This window comes from Eutrigla gurnardus (assembly GCF_963514095.1).
Source record: "Eutrigla gurnardus genome assembly, chromosome: 3".
Lineage (NCBI taxonomy): Eukaryota > Metazoa > Chordata > Actinopteri > Perciformes > Triglidae > Eutrigla > Eutrigla gurnardus.
Genome location: NC_139917.1, coordinates 13,480,722 through 13,494,963, shown reverse-complemented (window position 1 = coordinate 13,494,963; position 14,242 = coordinate 13,480,722). Strand labels below are relative to the sequence as shown.

The 14,242-nt window shown below is 44.1% G+C and overlaps 1 long non-coding RNA gene across 1 annotated transcript in view; it reads left to right on the top strand.

The window, feature by feature from the left end:
* LOC311010618 overlaps positions 1-12,886 on the top strand; it is an 87,918-nt gene extending 75,032 nt beyond the window's left edge. The window contains exons 2-3 of the long non-coding RNA XR_014596810.1: positions 874-1,074; positions 12,601-12,886. This is a non-coding gene — a long non-coding RNA (uncharacterized lncRNA). The remainder of the gene's footprint in view (positions 1-873; positions 1,075-12,600) is intronic.
* Positions 12,887-14,242: the final 1,356 nt, after the last annotated feature.

Below are 14,242 nucleotides of genomic sequence, written 5' to 3'. Positions count from 1 at the left end.
GTACTGTATGTAAGAGTGTGAGCTGAATACTGTAATGTCAGCAGGTTTGGAGACGGTATTTGTAACAGAACAGCTTCGGTGATGATACGCTGGCTGTATATATACTGGCCTAATCCTCCGGTCAGAGAAGACGCAGCAACTTCTCCACTTGAGATGACTTTATTGACCTCCAAATGAACAGGACACTGTAGTACACTGTAGTGTGTGTGTGTGTGTGTGTGTGTGTGTGTGTGTGTGTGTGTGTGTGTGTGTGTGTGTGTGTGTGTGTGATGTCTGCAGAGGACAACAATAATAAAACAATATTAGTAATAATTGACCTACTATACAGTAATAATAGGATAACATGAATTACAATAGACATGAATAACGTGTCATACTGCAAATCACCGACAGGGGTCAGTGTAGGATCGTTGAACAACACTACGGCTTGGTGCAACAGGCAGGTCACGTGACCAAGCTAAAATGAGACAGCCACGTCGGCTACCGGTCCGGTCAATTTGACACGCTAATATGATAGCCGCCTCAATGAACGACAGCTACATTGATAAATAAACAGTCACAGAAGGAAATCAAATGTATGGTAATTAAGTTACATGTCGGGCCGTCCATGTTTCATGGGGTTCAGTAAGACATGCTAAATGTAAGCTAACAAAGCAAACCGAGCTCATTAACGTGGTAATATTAATAGCTCTTGTTACATACAAAATATAAACAATATCCATTCATCAAGTAATTTACATCATCACCGACGCACACTGTTGTACACAGGAATAAAGAAGAGCGCTGACGATCGGTGGAAGATTAACTCGACTATTTAACTGCACATAAAGTTTGCTGTGACGTGTACTCCTCCCAGCAGGGAATTCACAACAGTATTGTCAGAATTATTACAAGCTGATTTTAAATGGTTTCTTCTGAAGATGTCTTAGTATATTTTTGATTTTGAGTTTAGTTTACAAGTATATATCATTTTTGTTTGCCACTGGTGAATAAGTTCATCACAGCTATTTAACTGTCACTTGTCTGATATTACATTAGTGGTAAAGGTGATGTGGTGTTTCTGCTTTAATTATTGTTCAACTTTATCTGTAGTGGCACTTTCAAAGACAATTAGGTGACACTTAGTCAGCGGGAGTTTGATCTTCGATGCGTGTCCACAAACCAAAAAGACGTCACTTATATCTCAGTTGTTTCTTTTATTTCATATAGTTCTTTACAGCTGAAAAAATATTACTCACGATCGAAAGATGTAGCGTGACGCTCCCGCTGATTCTGAACAAAGACTGAAATCAGTAATCACACTTTTCACCTGCGCTTCACCTGGCTGCGCCCACAGTCCCCTTTGGGCGGGGAGCCCATCAGCACCTCAAATAATAGAATTAAATCAATCGGCCAATACAACCCGGCCCCTAATTATAAGGCAGGGGAACTTATAATTAACTAAAGCAGAGCATCATCACCGTTTCACTGTATCACAAAATTCTAACTACTTACTATCCTTATAGTTCATACATGTACATAACATAATATAGCAATACAGAAGTACTTGATCTTATGGGTCCTTGCTGTAAAAGAAAATAGTCGTTTCTGGCGATCCGCCTACACCCCTTTGTCAATGTCAGTCAGTCGTCCGTCATTAGTTATTAGTCAAGTGTCAGTCTCACAGACGAGGCAGAGCTTGTCGATGGGCCTTTCAAGGGTGCTGCTCCTAGTCTTGACATGTACCCTCCGAACAAGACCTCTGGCGTCCAGCGTAGTCTGCTCCACTCTGCCTAGTAACCATGAATTTCTTGGCGAGTTTTCATCCATTATCATAACGACGTCCCCAACTTTGAGGTTCCTTTTTATCCTGTTCCACTTTTGGCGCTCTTGAAGGCTTGGTAGATACTCTTTTGTCCATCTTCTCCAAAATACATTGGCCAGATACTGGGCTTGCTTCCACCGCCTTCTGGAGTAACAATCATGCTTGCTGAAGAGACCAGGGGGAAGCAGTGGCTTTTTCTTAAGTAGCAACAAATGATTTGGCGTTAATGCCTCTACGTCACCTGGATCATCCGACGTAGTGGTTATAGGCCTATCATTAACAATTGCTTAAACCTCACAAAGCAGAGTTTGTAGGCATTCATCGTCCATAGTTTGTTCACCAAGCACTGACTTTAATATTCTCTTCACCAGCCTTACTTGCCTCTCCCATATTCCACCAAAGTGTGGTCCAGCCGGTGGGTTGAAGAACCACTGTATTCCTTTTTTGGCCAGAGTGTTTTTGATTTTGGGGGGTTTGTCAGGAATCAGCCAATCTTCAGGCAAGTCTGCCATTTTTTGCTCCTGACCTCTTGCATGATATTTTCTGCAAACCACACAATGAAATAAACTTTTCTTACTGCTGCGTTTGCTGCAGGTATCCAGTAGCGCTGTCGGAGGCGAGAGAGCATGAAGTTCCTGCCAGAATGTCCAGTTTTTTCATGAATGTCTTGCAATAACAAGTAAGTAGCATTGAGACCTTTCGGCATTATCATGGGATGTTTTGAGCTTTCAGGCAGGGCGGATTTATGTAATCTTCCACCAACTCTGAGCAGGCCATCCTGGAGGCAAGGATCCAACCTATAGATTGGGTTGTTTCTTTTTGGCGCTTGCTTTCCTTTTTCCAGAGCTGAGATTTCTGACTGAAAGCTGCAACGCTGACAGTACCGCACAATCGCCACTTCTGCTTTGTTCAATTCTTCCACAGTCAGCGGTCCTTGAGGGGGGGAGGCAGAATTTACTATTTTTCTTCCCTGTGTGCCTTTGAAATCAGATAGTCTCTTATTCTCAGGATCCAGGCTATGGCCCGTTTTAAGCGCCACCAGCTAGAGTAGTAGTCTATCAACCTTTCCACTGCACACAAGCCTTCAGCGACTGCAGAAAACGCCAAGATTGTTTTTCTCACCTCTGGATCATCCTCACCAAGATTCAAGCATTGAGGCTTGTCCACCGCTCCCACAGTTGCACACTGTAGGAAGGCAGGCCCTTGCAGCCATGTTTGGTTGGCCAGGAACTGCTCCACTGTGAGTCCCCGTGAGGCACAATCAGCTGGGTTCTCGGATGTATTGACAAAGTTCCACTGCTCCACACTTGTGGCCTCCTTAATGACATTAACTCTATTAGCCACAAAGGTTTTCAGCCTCAATGCTTCATTTGTGATGTATCTTAGCACGGCTGTGCTATCTGTCCAAAAAGCTGAGGCTTGGAGGTCCCACTGGAGCTCCCTTTTCATCACCTTATCAATGTTTACAGCCATTGCCGCTGCAGTAAGCTCTAATCGTGGTATGGTGGTTTGTTTCATCAGGGCTACTCTAGCCTTGCCCATCATAAAGGCGCAATGAACATGGCCGTTCTTATTTGTCAGCTTCAGGTATGACACCGTCCCATAGCCACTCTCACTGGCGTCTGAAAAGTGATTGAGCTGGGCTGCGGCTATCGGACCAAAATCCCTTGGCTTGATGCACCTTGCTATTTGGAAGTTGGATATTTGGGGCAATTGGTTCACCCAATTTCTCCAATCATCCAAGAGGGTCATATATGGAGCTGACCGTAGAAAGAACTGCTCTTCTTGTGTTTGGCTTCTCTTTTGTAGAAACCTTGAATTTAAAGGAGTCTGAGTTTTCACACCACAATACACCCAAGGCTCTCTCTATGGGAAGGGCGTCTTTAACAAGGTCCAATGCTCTCACCTCTTTTGCTCTGTCATTCTCCGGCACCGACTTCAAAAGGGCACGGCTGTTACTCGTCCATCCAGACAGTTTGAAGCCTCCAGTGGCGCATAGTGTTGTGAGCTCTTTTCGTAATGCTATGGCAGCCTTCTCACTGCTAACTGACTTTATGCAGTCGTCAACATAAAAGTTTCTCATTATTGTTTCCACAGCTTCTGGTGATGACCTTATCCTGTTGTCCAAAGTTCGCGCAGCTGGCAGATGAGGTGGCTCAGAAAAGAACTAAGTACTACCTTGTGCTCAGCCATCTCTTGGGACAGGTCTCCGCCTGGCCACCAGAAAAAGCGTAGGAGGTCAGTGTCCTTCTCCGGGACTCTCACCTGGTGGTACATGGCTTCTATGTCGGCCATCATGGCCACACTTTCTTCTCTGAATCGAATCAGCACACCTATGAGTGTGTTAGTTAGGTCCGGGCCTTGGAGCAGCCTTTGGTTGAGAGACATCCCCTGGTAACTGGCAGCACAGTCAAACACAATGCAAAGCTTTTTCTTTCGTGGATGGTATACACCATGGTGAGGTATATACCAAGCTGGGAGTTACTGCGTCTTTAACTGCATTTCAGGGAGCTTGACAGCATATCCTTTATTCAACATGTCTGCCATGCAGTTGGAATACTCTGCATGAAAGTCAGGATTCCTGCTCAGTCTTTTCTTAAGGGTGAGTGCACGCTGGATTGCTGCTTCTCGATTGTCCGGCATCTTTATCTCTGCGTCTTTCATTGGTAGCTCAATGTAGTAGTGTCCCTCCTTGAATTCCACGGACTTTGAAACTGATTCCATGAATCTTTTGTCTTCAATTGACATTTCCAGTTTGTCATCACGGCTGTGTTCTGGAAAGTCTATGCTGTACTGCTGCAACAGCATCTTTTCTATGTTTTCCACTGCTATCCAGTTAACTGTGACAGCCTGCTGTTCTCTTTCCACATGTGCCCTTATTGGTCCGTTAACTGTCCATCCCAGGATTGTCTTGACAGCATATGGTCCATTGTTGCGACTGTGAATCACTCTCCAAGGCTCAAAAACTTCAGGAGTGTCATTTCCAATAAGGAGCCCTGCATCAGCATCGATGTCTGGTAATTTCACGTCCCTGAGGTAAGACCACTTGCTAATGTCCTTTTGGTGAGGGATGTTTTTCTTTCCAACTGGAATCCTCTTTTGGACAAACACCTTTGAGAGAGTTACATATTTGTCCTCATTGATCCCACAAACTTCCAGTTTTCTTACAAGACAGCCCTTTACACGCTTGGTTGAGTTCATGGTGCTTAAAACTATCTCTGTTCCTTTACCATGCAGGTTAAGCTGTTTGACCAGTGCATCCGTGCAAAAGGTTCCGGAGCTCCCCGGATCGATGAATGCATAGGTCTCCAGAATTTTTGTCCCCAGTTTTGCTTTGACACGCACGGGAAGAATTGCCAGGGTGCAGCTGTCTCCGGCCCCAGTAGCGAGAGAGACGCTTCCTCATCCAGACCCACGAGAGCAGTTGAAATTATTTGCTGATTTTCAGTGTATTCAGTTTGACAGCCTGTGTTAGTTTGCTTTGTAACATTTCCATCTTTATGAATGTGCAACAAGCTTGGGTGTTTTTGTGAGCACACCTGACATATCATTCTTCTGCTGCAATATTTGCTAAGATGCCCCCTCAATAGACAGCCGAAACATATGCCGTTCTTTCGTAAGAAGTCCAGCTTCTCTTTGTGTGATTTTTCTAGGATTTGGTGACACTCAGCCATTGCATGATTTTTCCTGCAATACAGACATGGCCTGGTGAGGGCAGCATTGTTACATTATGCGGTGGGCCTGTTGCTTGTATTGACAGCTTCACTGCACAATGACACGCTGGTGGCAAAACTACTGCCTCTTGGATTTTCTTTCTTTGACATTTTTACAGCAACAGGTATTTTTCTTTCTTTTCCTTCACCTGCCATTCCATGCAGGTCGCCAAAGAGGGGGTCATTTGCTATTCTTGCCTCTTTGTCCACAAAGGTTGCAAGATCCACAAATCTTACCCGGCTTTGCTTTGTCTCAGTGATGTCAAAGGCTACAGCTCTCCATTTTTCTCTCATTTTATAGGGGAGTTTTGCAACCACCACTCTCATGTTGGCCGGGTTATCCAGTTCCTCCATATATTCAACATCTCCCAAAGCATTTATGCAGGTCACAAGAAAAAGGGAAAAACTGTGGAGGGATTTGGCATCTTCAGATTTAATCTGCGGCCAGTTCAACAATTTATCAATGAATACTGTTGCAATCTTAAGGGGGTTTCCATAGCGGTCCTCCAGTAGGCGCACTGCTTCTCTATAGCCCCGGCCAGAGGGCATATGTTGGCAGCTTTTCACCAGGTCATGTGGCTCACCCTTTGTAAACTGCTCCAAGAAGAAGAGTTTATCTGCATTGTTGTCAGTTTTTGAGTCTATAACATGTTCAAATGCCTTCAAAAAAGACCTGAAATCAAGTGGGTTGCCACAAAACACAGGCACATCACGATGAGGTAAACAAGTTGACTGTTGTTGTTTGACAAGCAATTCTGTTATATCCGTCTGCCTTTTTATAACATCATATAATTCATTGTCATGCTTTATTGTTTGTTGACGACCAGTGTTGGGCTTATGCATTGTCTCACGTGGCCCTTTAATCTTGGGTCTTGCTCCCATTGATGAGACTGGAGGCTGCATGGGATATGTGGGGGGAATTGTCACCCTTTGCAAATCAACACCCTTTTGAACATGTGAAACAACTGCTTCTTCAAGATATTCATTCATCCCATCAATTGGTCCAGAATCATATTCTTCATACACTTTAATCTTTGCATTAGACACCGCCAGTGCAGTTTGAATCTTTAGCTCCTCCTTTTCAGCAGCAAGCTGTGCCTCCTTTCTTCTTTTTCTTCTTCTTCTTCTTGTGCAATTCCGGCAGTTTAAACACTATTTAGCGTATTACTGCCCTCCACAGGTTCGATGATGAACTATATTTTCACATATAATCCTGTATTGCGCAGGAATTGCAAAATTGCCTTAGAGATCAACTGATGGTTCTCACGATGTCCAAGCAAAGAAAAAACAGAAAAAGCCTGAACTCCAGGTCCTAACAGTCTATCAAATAATGTATGTCTTTCTGATCCATATTTTGGACACTCCAGAAGAACATGTTTTGTTGTCTCAGGACTCCCACACTCACATAGACCAGACACATGTTTCCCTACAATAAACAAGGAGTGATTTAACCCACAGTGACCCAGTCTTAGTCTACACAGTTTAACTGAATCCCTACGGGACTGAAAAGTGCAGGTACATCTTTTTTTAACAAGAGGTTGTAAAGAGAAATAGTGTCTACCCCTACTTTCTTTTTCCCACCCTTTCTGCCATTCCTTCATTAAGCCCTCTTTAATTATTTCTCTCAGCTCCGCTCTCCCCCAGGATATATGGACATCTACTTCTCTATTCAAACTCTGTTTTGCAATCTGATCCACCTGCTCATTCCCCTCAACCCCTGCGTGTCCCGGAACCCAGCAAAAGGTGATGTTAGATCTAAACCCAATTCTAAAAAACACAGTTAAGATGTCAATAATAATATCAGGTCGAGCCTTAGATTTTCCCCTTCTTAAGGCTTCCAGAGCAGCTGCAGAGTCTGAACAGATGATAACCTCTCTAGATCTGGTTTCCTCAATCCAGTTTAATGCCCATAAGATTGCCATCAACTCAGATGTAAAAACAGAGCTCCCATTAGAGATGCGCCGGCCAATCTTCACCCCAATCTGCTCCACAAACATCCCAAACCCAGCTCTCCCACTAACTGGATCTCTAGATCCATCTGTGAAAATAATCAAAGTGTTGTCTCTGATTGAATTTAGATTTTCTACTACTTTTGGATTTACCCGCTTTTTTTTTTTATCTTTTTCTTGTAAAAAGACCAGTTCAATGTTCAGCTCAGGCAGCACCCAATATGGCATAGGTAGCCAGCTTGTATGTTCCGCTACGCTTCCCTGTTCCAAACCCAGCCTCCCAGCCCACTGATTTATATTTGCAAAGAATGTTTTATACTTGTTGCCTCTGTCAGACTCTTGTAACAGGCACCTTGCTGGAAAAGTTTGATGACACCCACAATTTCACCCAGTACTGTAACCCTAACTTAATGCGCCTTAACCATAAGGGCATTTCTCCCATTTCAATAAGCAGGGCAGGGACTGGGGATGTTCTGAAGGCCCCACAACAAAGCCTCAAAGCCCTGGCCTGCAACAAATCTAGCTTTGCCAGAACAGATTTAGATGCAGACCCATACACAAAACACCTATAATCAAGAGAGGATCTGATCATGGCCTGGTAAATTAATAGCATTGTCTCCCTGTCAGCCCCCCACTCACAGCCAGCCAGACTTCTGATAATATTCAAAACTTTTTCACATTTCAGCAAAATTTTTCTGACATGCACAGCCCAAGTCATCCGCTCTTCAAACCAAACACCCAGAAATTTGAAAGCTTTGACCTTCTCCAGTGGGGATCCATACATATGCAATCCAATATTAGGCAGCTTCCTTTTAAAGCCAAATACTATATATTTAGACTTAGAAGCAGATATTTTGAAACCCCATGTGTTCCCCCATTCCTCTACTGACACTAATGCTCTTTGAATCTGCTTTAAAATAAACTCAACATTTCGCCCTCTTTTCCAAATAGCCCCATCATCAGCAAACAAAGACAACCCAAATGCTCCCTCCATTTTGCAGAAAATGTCATTAATCATTATATTAAATAAAACTGGACTAATAACACTTCCCTGTGGGGTTCCATTCTCTATTTCTACACTCTCTGAACTGACACCACCCACCATAACTTGTATAGTTCTATTCATGAGAAAATTCTTAATCCAGTTAAACATCCGCCCCCTCACTCCTAAGTCAAACATTTTAATCATTAGACCCTCCTTCCACAAAGAGTCATATGCCTTCTCAATATCTAAAAATACACTAACTACACTTTCCTTATTGCTAAATGCCCTTTTTATATCCTGATCTAAGATCGCAACTGACTCCATTGTGGATCTCCCATTTCGGAAGCCATTCTGAAAACCGACAAAGACTCCTTTGGTCTCTAAAAAGTACACTAATCTATGAGTAACAATTCTCTCCATAATTTTACATAGCACTGCTGTGAGTGCGATAGGACGGTATGAACTAGGGTCAGATGCTTCTTTGCCTGGCTTCATGATAGGGACCACAACCGCATGTTTCCATTCCTTTGGCAAGCAACCCTCTGCCCACACAGTATTAAACAAAGCCAAAATGTCCTCGAGTACCAAATCATCCAAATGTTTAAATAACTCATACGACAACCTATCTCTCCCTGGGGAGAAGTATTTGCCCCAGACATAATTGCTTCTTTCAACTCTTTAATAGTAAAAAACAGATTAATGGGATTAACATTATCTGAACTCACCTCCAATTTCCACTTATTAGCTGTCAACAACTCTGTCCTCTTCCTACATCTCTCAACTCCCAGGCTCCCTGAGCTGTGTACTGCTTGAAAACTTCCAACAAACATGTCTGCTTTTTCTTTATTGGAAACTGCTGCAATCTCTCCTTTCCATAACATTGGTATTGATCTGCTTTTATATACCCCTGACATTTTATGTACAGCTAACCACAACTGCCTTACTGGAGTCTCAGGACCTAGTGTACCACAGAACTTCCTCCAACTACATCTCTTCGCCTCTTTAATGACTCTTCTCGCCACTGCCCTTAGTCTTTTATACTCTGTCACATTAAACGTTATTGGATATTTTTTTAATCTTCTATATGCTACATTCCTTTTCCTTACAGCTTCGTCACACTCTTTATTCCACCATGGAACCAGTATACGGGGCCTCGGTGCCTGCTTCACAGGAATGGAACATCGAGCAGCCTCGTGTAACATGGAACTAATAGCAGCATTCCAGTTGTCCACAGAATCACTATCAACCTCTCCAATTAAGCTTCGAGCACTTTCCTGAAATTCATCCCATTTGGCTTTAGAAAAATTATATTTAGGAACTTTCTCTTCCACTTCTCTCCTCAAATCCCTTCCAAACCTGCAATTAATTGGATAATGATCGCTACCCAGATTATATTTGTCCATTACCTCCCATTCACCAATTCTGGCTAAGTTTGAAGAAGCAATTGATAAATCTATATGACTACATGCATTTCTAAGAATATCACATCTAGTTGGTCTTCCATCATTTATCACTACCAGATCATACTTATCTAAAAAATCTTCTATTATCCCACCATTAATATCCCTGTGATCACTGCCCCATAAGGGATTATGCGCATTAAAATCTCCAACCCATATAACGGGACACCTTACCTTCTCCATTATCTGTGCCTCCTTTAATGCCAGTGCTTGCTTTTGTCCCAATGCGCTGCCTTTGCTGCCAAGGCTGCTCTCCTCGTTTCCTCTTTAATGCGCGCGGAGGATGTTGATGTTGCGCTAGAGCGCGCACTGTGTGAAGTCGATGATCTTTGTTTTGACACGTTTGACACACTGTCCAGCGGAGATAATGCATCCCCCTCATCAGCAGCCCCGTCACTGTGGGGTTTTGCCTTGGCCTCTTTGCACCACAAAAATACTGTGATGTGAATATGCTGGGGGACACAATCGGTGACGTAATTAGCATCAACTGTGTATCAAGGGAATTGAGTACAGGTGTGTGTGTGATTGCGGGCGGGAGGTCGTCTGGAAGGTGACAAAGGACAGAGCAGAGGGGGCACGGGAAAGCATCTGACTGCTGTGGTTCGGCACTCTTGGGAGGGAGGGTGTCGTTCGCAGCCGTTTAGGACTGCCGGCGATGAAGATAGTTAGAGAGGGGGTCAGAGGTTCCTGTGTGAGGAGGGGAGGTTTGCTGCCTCCTGTAGGAAGTTAGGGCCGGGCTTTAGAAGAGTGCAGGAGCCGCCACTGCTCTTCATACTCCCTGCTGCCGTGCGCGACACTGACGCCAGCCGAACTGTCTGTGCCGTCCAGCGAAGCGGGAGGGTCTTGTCAAGCGGGCGAGTTAAGTTTGACCAATATTGTTGTTAAATGTATTTCTGTATGTGTGTGTGTGTTTTATATAGGCCGTTGTGTAGTGCAGAGGGGGAGGAGATTACATGTGGGAGAGCTATCGTCATATGCGGGACATCCATACGGTTTCACTTTAAACGGTGAGAGTGGATTGCTGTGATTTCTCAAGTTGCTGTGATTGATCAATTGCAGTGCCTCCTGCGTTGAGGGTGTTGCGTGCTGTGATTTGAAATGGTGTGCCTTAAGCTAGAAACTAGCCCTGTGTGTGCTGTGTAGTGGTTCTTCACCTAGATGAAAGGTGCAGTGATCGTCCTGTGGTGACTGTTGACCTCTAGTCAATTGTAGTCCTCCCTACCTCTATGCAATAGTTTTATATATTCAACGTGTGATAATTGAATAAAGATTGTATATTTTCCTATACCGTTGTGATTATTTAAAGGCTCTGACACTGGCAGTATTTTCCTGCCAAAGGATAAAACCCATATTTATTACAATACCTTTTGAATGAATATCTCAAATCTCTTCAACTTTGGCTGAAACCATTGCTCCTGGTCAGTGCGCAGCTCCTCCGCATTTAAACGCCGTTGAACGGATTCGTTAAGCTCTTTGAACGTCTCGAACACAGCGTTGAAATCCTTCATCCTCATCTTTATGTCTCGATAGTCCGCTTCCTTGCCCAAAAGATCCTCGATCTGGTTTGACTTTAAGGTGAGCTGCCTTAACTTTTGTTCTCCTTGCACCGATGTCATGATACAACTCATCATCCTCGCCTCTTTCCGCAGGATCAGTATCACCGGTGTTTCCACTCGTCATGTTTCACAGCCAAATCATTGGGCGCGTTTCGGATCGCATGCATTTGCGCCGATGCATGCACAAGACTTGAGAGGATCCGCCGGAACTCGTCATAAACACGTCAAGTTCCCACTATGTCAAGTCGGACACAGGTGCACTTCACGGACTTTTTTTTTTTTTTTTTTAATTTAAACTTTATTAATAATTGTATACATAACAAAAACTATCGCGCCAGGGGAAACTTCACGGACTTTGCACAAAGAATATGGCCTGCCCAGTGGCGCTGGCTTTCTTCGTCGCTGACGAACTCGAGCCGAGGCATTTGAAGTCCCGTTGTTGACGGAGGCTGAGGAATTTTCTCACGTGGGAAATACCATGTGATAATTCTAACCAACTAGGGCAACGTTGAGGGGAGTGTCTTATGTCCGCACTTATTTCAGACCATCTGCAGAGAAAAGCATGCGAAGGGAGGTACCCTGGAGATACCGCAAGTTTTTAAAGTCATGTGACATGTCGCAAAGGGAAGTTATCACCAGCATTTGTGACGTTTTTTTCCCAGAATGCCTTGTTTTGCGAGGCAAATGCATGCGCATGCTTGATTCGAAACCAGCCTATTTATTTCATTCGTTATGGAGGCAGAAATCACGGCTTTCACTCTTATGGCATGTTTGACCCGATGGATTCCAATTAAATGCAACAGTCGATCTCCACGTTATCTTTCGATTTATTGTAGTGGCACTTTCAAAGACAATTAGGTGACACTTAGTCAGCGGGAGTTTGATCTTCGATGCGTGTCCACAAACCAAAAAGACGTCACTTATATCTCAGTTGTTTCTTTTATTTCATATAGTTCTTTACAGCTGAAAAAATATTACTCACGATCGAAAGATGTAGCGTGACGCTCCCGCTGATTCTGAACAAAGACTGAAATCAGTAATCACACTTTTCACCTGCGCTTCACCTGGCTGCGCCCACAGTCCCCTTTATCCCCGCCCATCAGCACCTCAAATAATAGAATTAAATCAATCAGCCAATACATTATCAGTTTGTCTTTGAACAAGTGTCGGACCAGTTCTTGGCAGTCGCGTGCTGTGTGTTTGTGAGTGAATGAGTTGCAAAAAAAAAATGCGCCAGTTTCTGTCGGCGAAGAAAAGAAACATTTATTTTACACAAGCTGCATATGCACTCCTGAATGTCAGGAGGGAGCACCTCCATGTTTTCTGTGCACAGGATATGAGGTCGAGTATATCTTAGCCACAGAGATTCATTTTGGCAAGGCAGATGATAAATACAAGATAACGATACACCAGGCACAAATGCAAGCTTATTCACAGCTCGGAGCATTGCTATTGTATGTATCTACTGTAGTATTCACAGCCCGGATATAATAAATACATACAATGTGCTTCAGTCTCACTCCGGCGTGCGTGTGCCGCCAACCTTTATTATGTTTTACATGACCCTGTCTCTCGCCTTGGCGCATCTTGCTTACGTCATCAGTTAGTGAACTCGTAACTATGCCCAAATACTACATCTCCTTTCTTTTAAAGAACAAAAGACCATTGCAAATACTTTCTGGTAACTTTTAGCAAAATCACACGAGCTGGTGTTTCTTTGTCGGTGCTGTTCTCAGTATTTAGGAGGTGGCGTCTGGTGCGTCTCAGCACCTGACCTTCTTCTGTGAGGATGTTGTATGATCTCTGGGTGCCTGCTGGATCCACAACTGTTGCAGGCTCCCATCTTCCATTTGGCAGTTGGAAACGGACTGCAGCTCCTGCAAGCAGGGCAGGTTGTGCTTTTGCAGTCTTGTCAAAGTACAGTTTTTGCCTTGTCTGAAAAACCTCTCTCTGAATGTGAACTGTGTTGCGACAGACGAGCTCCGGTTGAAGTTGTTTCTCTGTGGACGGAAGGATTGAGCGCAGACGCCTGCTCATCAACAACTGTGCTGGCGATTTCAGTCCATCGACCGGAGTGTTCCTATACTCTAATAGGCTAATGTAGGGGTCTGTCCGCTGTGCATGCGCTTTGTCCATGAGCGTTTTGGCTGTCTGGACAGTCTTTTCAGCCAACCCATTGCTCTGTGGGTACAGTGGGCTGCTTGTGATGTGCTCAAAGTCCCACGCTCGAGCAAAGTCTTCGAACTCCCTTGAGCTATAACAAGGTCCATTGTCACTGATTAGTGTCTGTGGTATACCAAACCTAGCAAACATAACCTTCAGTTTTTGGATGACATTGTTGGACGTGAGGCTGGTGATTTTTTCCACTTCAAAATATCTGCTGTAGTGGTCGACCACAACAATGTAGTCAGTGTTGTTCCATGTGAACAAATCTGTGGCGATCACCTGCCAAGGTCGCTCCGGAATAGGATGTGAAATCATCGGCTCCTTTTGGGTGGAGTTGCGTCGCTGCTGGCAGATGCTGCAAGATTCTACCAGCACCTCTATCTCTTTACCCATCCCGGGCCAGAACAGTACATCTCTCGCTCGCTGCTTACATTTTTCCATCCCCAAGTGTCCCATGTGGATGCGTGAAAGCATTTCTGCTCTGAGTGAATGGGGCACGATGATTTTCTCTCCTTTTAGCAGGATACCACTTGTCTCTGAGATCTCGTCCCTGTGGTTCCAGTACGCTGCAATAGCAGGTGGACATTTCTTGTGTGACTCAGGCCACCC